Genomic DNA, 10,742 nt, shown 5'->3' with positions numbered 1-10,742 from the left:
TTTAATATAAAGTTCAAATATTTTTATTCAACCAACTAGTTAGAATACATTTGATGGAAAAACAAAGGATTTGATGATCAGAACAGAATAACTTCAGTAATTGCGCATTGCCCTTGGGGCGTTTTACCCCACCTGGGTTTTACCCCACAGATGATGTTTAAAAAACTAATTATGTCATTCTGAAAATATAATTATAATTTGATTAAATAACACGTACTCCCTATCTACAGGCTCTACTGTTCTCATATTATATATAACTGTGATGTTCTACAAAACAACTATAGCTTTAAAACACTTTTTTTTCTTACTGCTGAAAATTAGATCATTCACTGTGAAATCCGAAATCTCTCCGGTACATCACCAGTGTAAGCTTCATAGTGAATACTTCTACATCACTCTAGCCAACATAGTCCATAGTTAAAATAAAAATGTATCTTGACTTTATCTAGTGGTTATTTTGGGAAAAACATTGGGGGGGGTCCCCCGGTTCCCCCACCCTACCATCATAATGGTTTTGAAACTTATATTTCAAGGCAAAAAAAACAAAAAACAACTCACAGATGCTTTAAGCCTGTGTTTATCAGTAGTGTTTAAGTCCTCAGTTTGGGGGTGTGTAGAGCACCTGGTGATGTAATGCACACTGGGCGTCACTATATAGCAGCGCTCTGCTGGATCTTTATATCCGCCTCGCTCTCTCTCTCTCACTTCAGCCGGATTCAAGCTGCATATGTGGACGTTTCGCCTTTTTGTTTGCAGTGAGACGGCCATATGTCTCAGACAGTGTTCGAATTCACCCCGTCTCCGTCTGCTCCACCTGAACGATGCGGAAAGTGACTGAGCGACTGTAACTTTGCTTCTGCAAACACGCTGGTTTTCTGTCTCTAGCCGTGCAAACTTGCACTGTTTTGTTTTCAGCACCACTGAAGGCTGAACAGCTCTTCTGACATTGAGGAATTATACGCGTCCGCGAACTTCGACTATTAAATAGGCTAATCCAGATTTTGGAAAGCAGACACGGAGCTGAACTTGTGCAGTGATGGAGTGCTCGGCGCTGAGCAGGGAAGGCGCTGGTTTGGCCAAACCGCCCAAGCATCTCTGGAGGCAGCCCCGAACCCACATCCGAATCAAGCAGCGGTACCACTCCGACACTGAGCGGTACCTGTGCTGTAACCGAGGCACGGAGAAGCACCGCCCAGGTCTGAAAAAAGCACGAATGTCCTGGCCGTCTTCTTTTAATAAACGGTAAATCGTAGGAATCGGTTCTTTTGAAATGCAATAGAGTAGAACTTCCTCATATGAAAAGACAAGTTCCCCATGTGATAGTTCTCAGTGTATCTCAGTAGGTGTGAGGTTTTCAGTGAAACGTCCAATTACGCAAATGCTTGTTTTAAAAGAGTGGTTTGGTGTTTTGGTTTCAAACATCTAGTTCACAGCCTGCTTAAATTGAATATTTTATGTGCGTTATGTCCTCTAAATTGAAATTCTAATATCATCGTATTTTGTAAAAAGCTGTTTCAACTATATAATGGGGGTATATTTAAATTTAGTTAATAAATCAGGTTAGTCTACCAGTTACCAGTTTAAAATGTCAAGTTGACACTTTGATATCTAAGTTGTCACAAACGTGTTGTATGGTATCATTTTATAAAAATGTATTAACTGCATTTTTTATGAACCAAAACATTTTTTTTTGTACAAAAATGTTTTATGATTGTTTTAAATTTAGCTAAAAAACCATTAAGCATACGCATTACACATACAAACACAGCTGGTTTTTTTTTTTTCAAGTCAAAAAGTGTTATTCTCAAATCTGTGTTAATAAACAGCAGGTTCTCATTTTCAACCCACCCCATACAGTGTGTCAACATGCCCCGGCAGAACAGTTAGTGTGTTTCTCATGAACTTTTTCATAAACAAAGTAACAGTATAAATGTTCTAGAGTGTTTGTTTCTATATAGACATTGATTTTATAAAATAAACCCACCCTGGGAAATATTTACTGGAATATGAAGTAGGATAATAGGCCCCGGTCTTCCCTACACAGCAAAGTGAAATCAGCATGTTATATGCGTTCCTTTCACCTGTTATCATAATGTTTCCTTCAGTCAAATCTCAGACTCTTTCCTGCTCATTAAATATTGCTACAAAAATAGCAGTACATTTCATTTAAACCCCTTTTGATTAAGCAACATTTTCATCAATCACCCACACAGTGCTTTCTTAAAATGAAAGCACAAGTTATGCACAACGTGGCCATGAGATGTTGTATTAAAAATAGCTGATGGTAAGGCAGCGTATGGTCCGTGAAGCGCTGATTGTTTGGCATCAAGTTTTGAATAGCACTGAATCAGAGAGTCAGAAGTAGGTGTACTAAAGTGACTCATAGCTGTGTTTTTACTTGTTTATTGAAGCTTTTACTTTTTCTGGATATTAATACTATCAAGCTTTGAGGGTTCTGCGGCAATCATTTCCTTCACATTACACTTTCCTGACCATATGGATCTGCTTTTTATGTACATCCCTTTGTCTTATCAAGAGACTCTGATTCTGCATATCCAGACTCCAGTATCAGCCTTTTTATGCTTTATGCTTTTTATGCTTTATTAAGTGTTTAGACTGAAGACTGATAATGCATCATGGTCTTTTAGGCTATTCCCTGGACATTAAAAAGCAATACCCATGGGAGGTCCATTGAATTATCTTTAGACTTTGTATATACCCGACGGTGCTCTGGGTTAATGCACACACAGCCATTGAAATGGGAAAGGGCTGTGGGAATTTGTGGGAAGCTTCTGGGAATTTGAAATGAACGAAACAGATTGACCCAAAATACACATTTGGTCTGATTTTGTTTTTGCTTAAAACCATGTGAAAGAAAACATGCTTAATTAAACAGCATTGAGCAGAATATCTCAATAGAGATCATTCAACTCCATCTTGTGCATGTTTTCAGCTCATCAGTGCTTATTCCGTAATGCAAAGAGAGTGTGTGCTCATGGTTGCCAGGTTGGGAAGAGGAAGTAAACCACTGGGACAACAAATGTGTCGATTTGAGAAAAAAGCTTTGATTGTTGGATTTAAATCCGGCCATGAAAGCTAGAGGCTTGTTATCAATGCAAGATAATGCAAATTCAAATGTTTTCAGGCTAAATAACCAGATGATTATGCTTAATAAATCAGAAATTGTGATCACGATTAAAATACGATTCATCGTGTAGTTATCGTCTTTGGAGTAAACAGGCCTTAATAGTCTTTTAATTTAGCTTTCTGTGGAATCTTTTGTTTGAGTAAGTTGAGTGGGCAAGGTTTATGTGAGTTTATCGCTCTCCATCTGTTCTCCCATCATTAGTTATCAACATTCATTAGGTTAAAGGTTCTGTAAACACTTGTCCACACTTTTTTTGGCAGGATTTATAACCATAATTCAAACAAGGATGAATAAAATGAAGCAAGCAAACAGCAATTACGGGACCAAGCACACCAATGCTATATTTTAGTGTAAGGATCAGTAGCTAAATATGTGAAAATAGTTCAAAGGCTTTGGGTGAGTTAAATTAGACATTTAAAATTAACCATACTATTCTGCAAAATGAATGCATGAATAAACATGACTTAAGACAAGTTATTTCAAAATGCTGATCTGTTTGCACTTTGGAGAATAGGAGGTGCATATGGTTGAAAAGTCATAGCCTAAAATGTACAAGGAAAAGGGTTTGAGTGATAAAATACATAGTATAACAGTAGTATACTAGAACATAGTATAGATGTTTGGGGGTTTTTTTTGCTTCCTGATAAGAAACCCATTGTAGCATTAAAAGTTTATAAAAGTTCATGCAAAAGTGAAAGTTGCCGCTTTGCAAGTATATTTGATATCCATGATTTTTTTCACAACTAAAAGTATCCAATAAATCCACCTTTATGTAGAATAAAACAGCCTTTTTAGGGCACCCAGTATAAACAATATCATATTGTATACAGTATGTGAGTGTACATAATTATAAACATTTTTCAAGCTATTTTTTTTTAAAAGCTGCATATTATAGTGCATCCTTCAGAACAAGTAGTATTCAGGTTCCCCGTGTGCTGAATGAAGTGGCTCCATTTTTACCAGCTGATGGATTTCCTGCACCTCTTGTATCCGATGTATCACTTTCTGCAGCACAGATGTGTAGCGAATCAGCTCATGGGGAAAAGTAGAAAAGTCCATTTCTACTGTGCCTTGTGCCTCTTGCGATGGAACATGCAGTGATTTTCCCTGCTTCGCATTCCATTAGATCGTAAATGTATCTGGTGTCAGGGTTGCCATGGTAACCAGGGTCCTGGGCCCTGTTCACAGACAACTTGGCACCCAGTATGTTTATTGGGTGAGGGGTCTGTGAACGTTTGTTAATCTAATGAATAATTGATTTGTTAAATCAAATTAAAAATTGTGTTTTTGATTGGTCCAGACGCTACAGATGTGTTGGATTATCTGGGGAATGCACTGCTGTTCTCTAGACATCTGGGCAAACGGCAGTCATTTACACATTTAAATGAAATTATACTGGTATCAGGGTGGCTAATGGCGAGGGTGTGTTTGAAGACTGATTTTAGTTGCTTTTGACTCACAGGTAGTCTAGCCGTCACATCTGATTATAGAGATATGCACTCTTCTCCAAAACCGCTACGTAGAGAGCAATTAAAATCCAAAAGCTAGATGCATCTTTTTGACCAGAAAAAAGGCAGCATTCCATGTAATATTTATGGGAAATGCAATCCCACAATGCATTGGTGAGTTCCCATTCCATTTAGGATGTTGCCATATGGCAGAAGTGTTCTATGCAAGTATGTGAACACAAACTCATCTTACGCATTTCATAACCAAACACAACTATGAATTACGTATATGTAAGATAGGGGTGCTATGGTGGGAATTCGTGTAAATGTCTTCATTTTTGGTCAGTGTTCTCTTTCAGAGAAGTCAGCTACTGTCATGGTTGAGCAAACGTTTTATTTTTGCTGACAAGTTAGTTAAAGATAATATTTTATAGCAGTTTCCCTAAATCAAAGACTTACCTGAAATAAGAGTTTTGTTAATGCAAGACCAGCACAAGAGCTTGCATTCATGTATTTGTGTAAAGTATGCTTCTAGCCTTAGAAAGCAGCAAGGCTCCTCACTACACTGTAAAAAAAAACTGTTTAAAACAACCCAGTTTGGTTCATTTTGGCAACCCAGCAGTTGTTTTGACCCTGCTGGATTAGGTTAAATGTTTTTTGTTTTTTTTGTTTTTAATTACTATACTACTGGGTTAAATAAAATAAAAATAACTTAAGCACACACAGTATAAACACAGGCAATGGTAATAATCAAAAGGTGAAATTTATAGATAAGCAAGAACACATACACTCTAAAAAATGCTGAGATAAAAATAACTATTTCTGCTGTATTTGGCGACCCAGTGCTGATTAAATATTCGACAAAACACATGCTGGTTTTAATGTTTGACTCAACATGCTGGGTTGTTTTATTTAACTTAACTATTGTTTACTATTTTGCTGGCTTAAAATGAGTTGGAATTTAGAAATCAATCACACACAGAATTACTAGAGGCAACAGTACAAATCAAAAGGTAAACATTTATTAGTATGCAAAAACACCCATGAACAAAAATATAAGACAAATCGAATTTATTTGGATGAATACGGCATAGTTTGCAATATTACATTTAAACTTGTAAACATTTCAAAGTAAAAAGTAAAGTAAAAATATAACATTTAAAAGTAACATTTTAATACAAGTGTATTCAACATTCTCTGTTATCCCTTTTCACCAAAATAGTGCTGATTCTCGTGCCAGTGTGTTGCTGAAATCAACGTGCCATGAAATGCCATGACTGACTCCATAAACTGGCCATAAACAAACAGTACTGACTCTGAGATTAGAGAACATATTTTAACATCAAAATAAATTAAATTTAGTATTATAAGGAATAAAATCAGTTTATGTTATGCAAGGTAAAAGGCGTTTCCATCATGTGAAACGGCCACTGCTGATGCATTTAGCTGACTGACATCTCATCCCTGTATGTTGCGTTGCATAAAAAAATATAATTTACAGCACAGTAAAGACTTTATAGATGAAATAAAACGTATACACGCCGTTATTTAACTGAAGAAGTACACCAATTAGGCAGCGCTGGGAACCAATCTCTCCTGAAGAGGATGCAAAAAGCCTGCACTCTGACTGTAACTCAACAGCTGGGTTGTTTTGAGTTTTTTAGAGTGTAGAAATGGATAAAAATACAGACAAAAGAAAAATGTGAGAAAATTGCTTTAAAAATTCAAACATGCCAAAAATTTTGATTATTCCTTGAAAAATAAAGTTTTAATAATAATTGTAGTAGTAGTATTATATTAAGACCTACGTTCTACTGTACAATAGTAAAAGTTTCTGTGTGTTTTTGATATGATGGCAGTTTTTCTCAAATTAAATGGAAAAACGCTCATGAAGTGACCCTCAGAGCAGCTCTGAAAATGAAGTTTGTGTTCATGACAACAAAACAATGCAAGCGCCATGTGTGCTTCAGTATGTGTGTAGCAAACGAAACCGCACCATTCGCTCACAGAGACATGCGGAACATGCAGGACTCGTGCAGCTCTTTTTGCAGCTTAATATTCACAAACACTAGTCTATATAGTGATTTAATTTAAGTGTACTTTTGATTTATTCATCCAAAATGACATTCCGCGTTATACAGTAAATTTTATTTTTATGTCTGAATTCTGTAATTCCGTTCGTGTTTTCCGCAACACAGAAAGGGCCCTAATTATGGACAGTATTAACCCCAAACTGGGCCAAATCAATCAAGATTCCTTACCCAACAGTCTCAACTCAGCATTTAGGTTGAAAAAATAACCCAGTGTCTTTTTAAAGTGCAGGTTTTGGAAAAGATATGTTGTTGATTTAACTGTTGATAAAATGTTTCTGGATCTGGAATCCAAAAACAAAGGCAAAGAACAGGCTTCTTTAGTTTCTCAAGCTCCATCTTTTAATATCTAATCATCATAAAATGAATCCAGTTCCTGACTGCTGCCTCCAGTAATAATTATTCTGTTATAATTGACTTATTACATTCCTTTTTCTTGGTGGCTTCATTTCTCTTTCAAGGCTAAACTGACTGACCATTTTTATCGCTAAAGGGCTGATGATACTGTAATTGCATTGTATGCAATTATATTAAGCCATACTTAATTTCTATTCCACCAATATTCCTGTTAATGCTCATCACACTGATGGCTTATTAATGAAGCATTGCTTTCGACAGTATTTTGTCCCCAAGTGCATGCAATATCCAAGTCTGCATTATGACATTTGGTAAGGAAATATGATCTGAATTCTGGTCAAAATATAAGACATGCATTTTGGGATAAAGTCCTTTCCAATTTGTGGTCAGTACATGCTGAGGTTTTGCCCTCAGGGGCACAGTGTGGAATATAGGTCAGAGCAGAAAAAAAAAGCTACCTCTTGTTCAGGATCAGACCAGGACATGCTTCATCACGCCACCCTTGGTGCACTGAATAACTCTATAAAGCCTGTTCTTCACCTTTTGACTTTAGTAAGAATATAGTAGATAAGACAAGCCTAACTGAGAGCTGTTTCTGAACAGAGAGGAACTGAATGTTTTCTGCCCCGTCGAAAGAAGGCCAGTTTGTTCCCTTAACTAAAGATTTTCAGTGGGATCCTATTTTTTTTATCATTTATAAAAGAACTTTCATTTCGGAGTGTAATCTTTACATATAGTGTTGGAATCACTTGAGATCACTGTCGTTTGCGACCTTTACTAGCTGTGCTTTTTCTGAATGCTTAATTTTCTCCGCTCTGTTCAGCTTGAAGTGTAACTGCAGAACTGCACTTATCTGTCAGCGCCTGACCATCAGAAAGAGGGTCATTATCAATTTCAGCACAATCCATGACTCTCACCGACTATTTAATGGAATTACTTTCATGCTGATTATTGAAAAATCATATGCTATGCATGTATACATAACACCCCCTTGTGTACATACTACCATTCCCAAGTTTGGGGGTCTTTTAATGTTTTTGAAAGTCTCTTAAGCTCACCAAGGCTACATTTATTATTATTGATTTTAAATGCAGTAAGAACAGTAAAATTTTGAAATATTAACACATTTTCTATTTGAATATATTTTAGAATGTAATTTATTACTGTGATTTAAAATGTCTTTTTTGTCTGTGATGAAAATGTACTATTTATATATTAATATTTCAGTGGAAATGATTTAAAAGTTAGAGATAAGAAAAAATATATATACTTTTATTCAGCAAGGACGCATTAACTTGATCAAAAGTGACAGTAAAGACATTTATAATGTTACAAAAGATTCCTGTTTCAAATAAATGCTGGTCTTTTGAACTTTCTATTCAGCAAAGAATCCCTAAAAGAATTGTCTTTGTTTTCACAAAGATATTAATCACAAAACTGTTTTCAACATTGATAATTATAAGAACCATTATTAATAACCGATCATCAATAATAACTGATAATAATTGATCAGCAAATCAGCTTATAGAATGATTTCTGAAGGATCATGTGACACTGAAGACTGGAAAGCAAAATAAAGGTTATGGTTGAAATTAAGGTGGAAAGGTTTAAATTGTGAGGTGAAATGACAAAATAGTCATTTGGTGGGAGTATAACTGCCATACATGTTGTTTCTGTTATTTAACATGTTTTTGTTATATTTGTTTAATCTATTCATGAATATTGAGCGTTTGTTAACTAGGAACTAAAGTACAATTGCGTTGCACACGGACACTTTTTTATGGTGCAACAGAGAAAAAGGACATACATTTGGTGAAAGGTTATTCTCCGTGTGTGAATATAAGTGTTACTCGTGTTTGAGCAAAGAAGTAAAGAAGATGTTTTCGTTTTTTGTTTAATGATGCTGAAAATTCAGCTTTGCATCACAGAAATAAATTATAAACTTTACATTTTAAATTTTTAATGTTTTTACATTTTGAAATATATTAAAATAAAAACAGTCACTTTAAATTGTAATACTTATATATATATATATTAGGGCTGTCCGTTTAACGCGTTAACTTAATTAATTAGTTGTGAAAAAATAACGCGATTAAAATATTTTAACGCACTGTCCTCACCCCCAGACCTGTATGTCATCTTATATTTCATACAGTTGACTGTTGACAAATATGATGGAGGGCAACAACTCCATAAATACAGTTATGCCCTAAAATTCAAGATATGGTGGCAAAAATGCTCCTGTATGAGTTTCTCATATTTATGTCTCATATTTATATCACATGATAAGCGATATCACACAAGCAGCGAGAGCAATATATCTCACGAGTGCTGTTTATGTCCGAATACCACGAGTGCAAATGTGATTTTATACAACAGTTCAGTAAATAAGAAGCTAATATTGTGTTATATTTTAAACACAGTATTGTCTGTTTTTACTCAGTTTTGCCAACAAAAACCTATTACCTATAAAGCCAAAGCAGAACTGTTGTGCGTCTCCGAGCAGCACAGTGGTGTTTAGTTTCTGAATTAATCTGCGTTTTGAACGAATCGTGTGAACCAATGATTCAAGGCCCATTCATAAAGAGAGCCATTTATTTAATTCCTGAATGAATCAGTCGTTTGAACGAATCAAATTAATGAATAAATGACTCATGAAGACATTTACCGCCACCTGCTGGCAGTTTTAGTTTCTTATATAGAGTATTATTTCATTAAAAAAAAAATTAAAGGGATAGTTCACCCCCCCAAAAAAATAATGTAATCATTTACTCAAACCTGAAAGCCTTACTTTCTTTTGTGCAACATAAAAGAAGGTATTTTGAAGACTGTTGGTAACAAAGCTGTTTTGGTTACCTATGACTTCCATTGCATGAATAAAAAAAAAAAACCAGATGTTTCTCAAATTATCTTCTTTTCCATAGTTTATATTGGTCCGTTGTAGCCTAAACGTTTAGGCCCTATATGTAATACATTTTTATGTTGAATCAAATAAAATATTTATTTCTAAAGCTACTATTTGTAATGTCTACTTAATACTTTCTCATTTAACAGAAAAAAATCACTTTAAATAATCTTTTGGGGGTATTTTCACAGCCAACAAAGCTGTTTTGGTTACCAATGACTTCCATTGCATGAACCTAGAAAAAAAAAGGAGATGTTTCTCAAATTACCTTCTGTTCCATAGTTTGTTAGGCCGTTGTAGCCTAAATGTTTATGTGTTGAATCAAATAAAATATTTCTTTCTAAAGCTTCTATTTGTAATGCCTACTTAATACTTTCTCATTTAACAGAAAAAAATCACTTTAAATAATCTTTTGGGGGTATTTTCACAGCCAAATGTAATTTGCGATTAATTAGATTAATTAATCGACACATCATGTAATTAATTAGATAAAAAATGTTAATCATTAACCTTTTTAACCTGTGCAACCATGAAACTTTACTCTAAGCAGCAGAACTGGATCGGGATCATTTTCTCGTGTTTAATAAATATTCTATGTCCATTCTTGGTCTTCAGACAGTGCTTTCCACTTCTCCATGAGCTCAGCTTTGCCCTTTTATTTCTAGGAATCATGGAAGGGAAGGAACATTTAGATTTATTTGGAGTCATACACTCTTAAAAATAAAGGTGCTTCACGATGCCATAGAAGAACCTTTTTGTCTAAATGGTTCCATAAAGAACCTTTAACATCTGAA

The 10,742-nt window shown here is 35.1% G+C and overlaps 1 long non-coding RNA gene across 1 annotated transcript in view; it reads left to right on the top strand.

Moving 5' to 3' along the window:
- Positions 1–10,742, top strand: part of LOC107680522 (uncharacterized) — a 23,261-nt gene that overhangs the window by 4,337 nt on the left and 8,182 nt on the right. Inside the window, exon 2 of the long non-coding RNA XR_001633160.1 lies at positions 6,550–6,557. This is a non-coding gene — a long non-coding RNA (uncharacterized LOC107680522). The remainder of the gene's footprint in view (positions 1–6,549; positions 6,558–10,742) is intronic.

Source organism: Sinocyclocheilus anshuiensis, unplaced genomic scaffold (genome assembly GCF_001515605.1).
Source record: "Sinocyclocheilus anshuiensis isolate Anshui unplaced genomic scaffold, SAMN03320099.WGS_v1.1 scaffold308, whole genome shotgun sequence".
NCBI classification, from domain to species: domain Eukaryota; kingdom Metazoa; phylum Chordata; class Actinopteri; order Cypriniformes; family Cyprinidae; genus Sinocyclocheilus; species Sinocyclocheilus anshuiensis.
The sequence above is the reverse complement of the archived record's forward strand: the minus strand, read 5'-3'. Positions and strand labels throughout refer to the sequence as shown.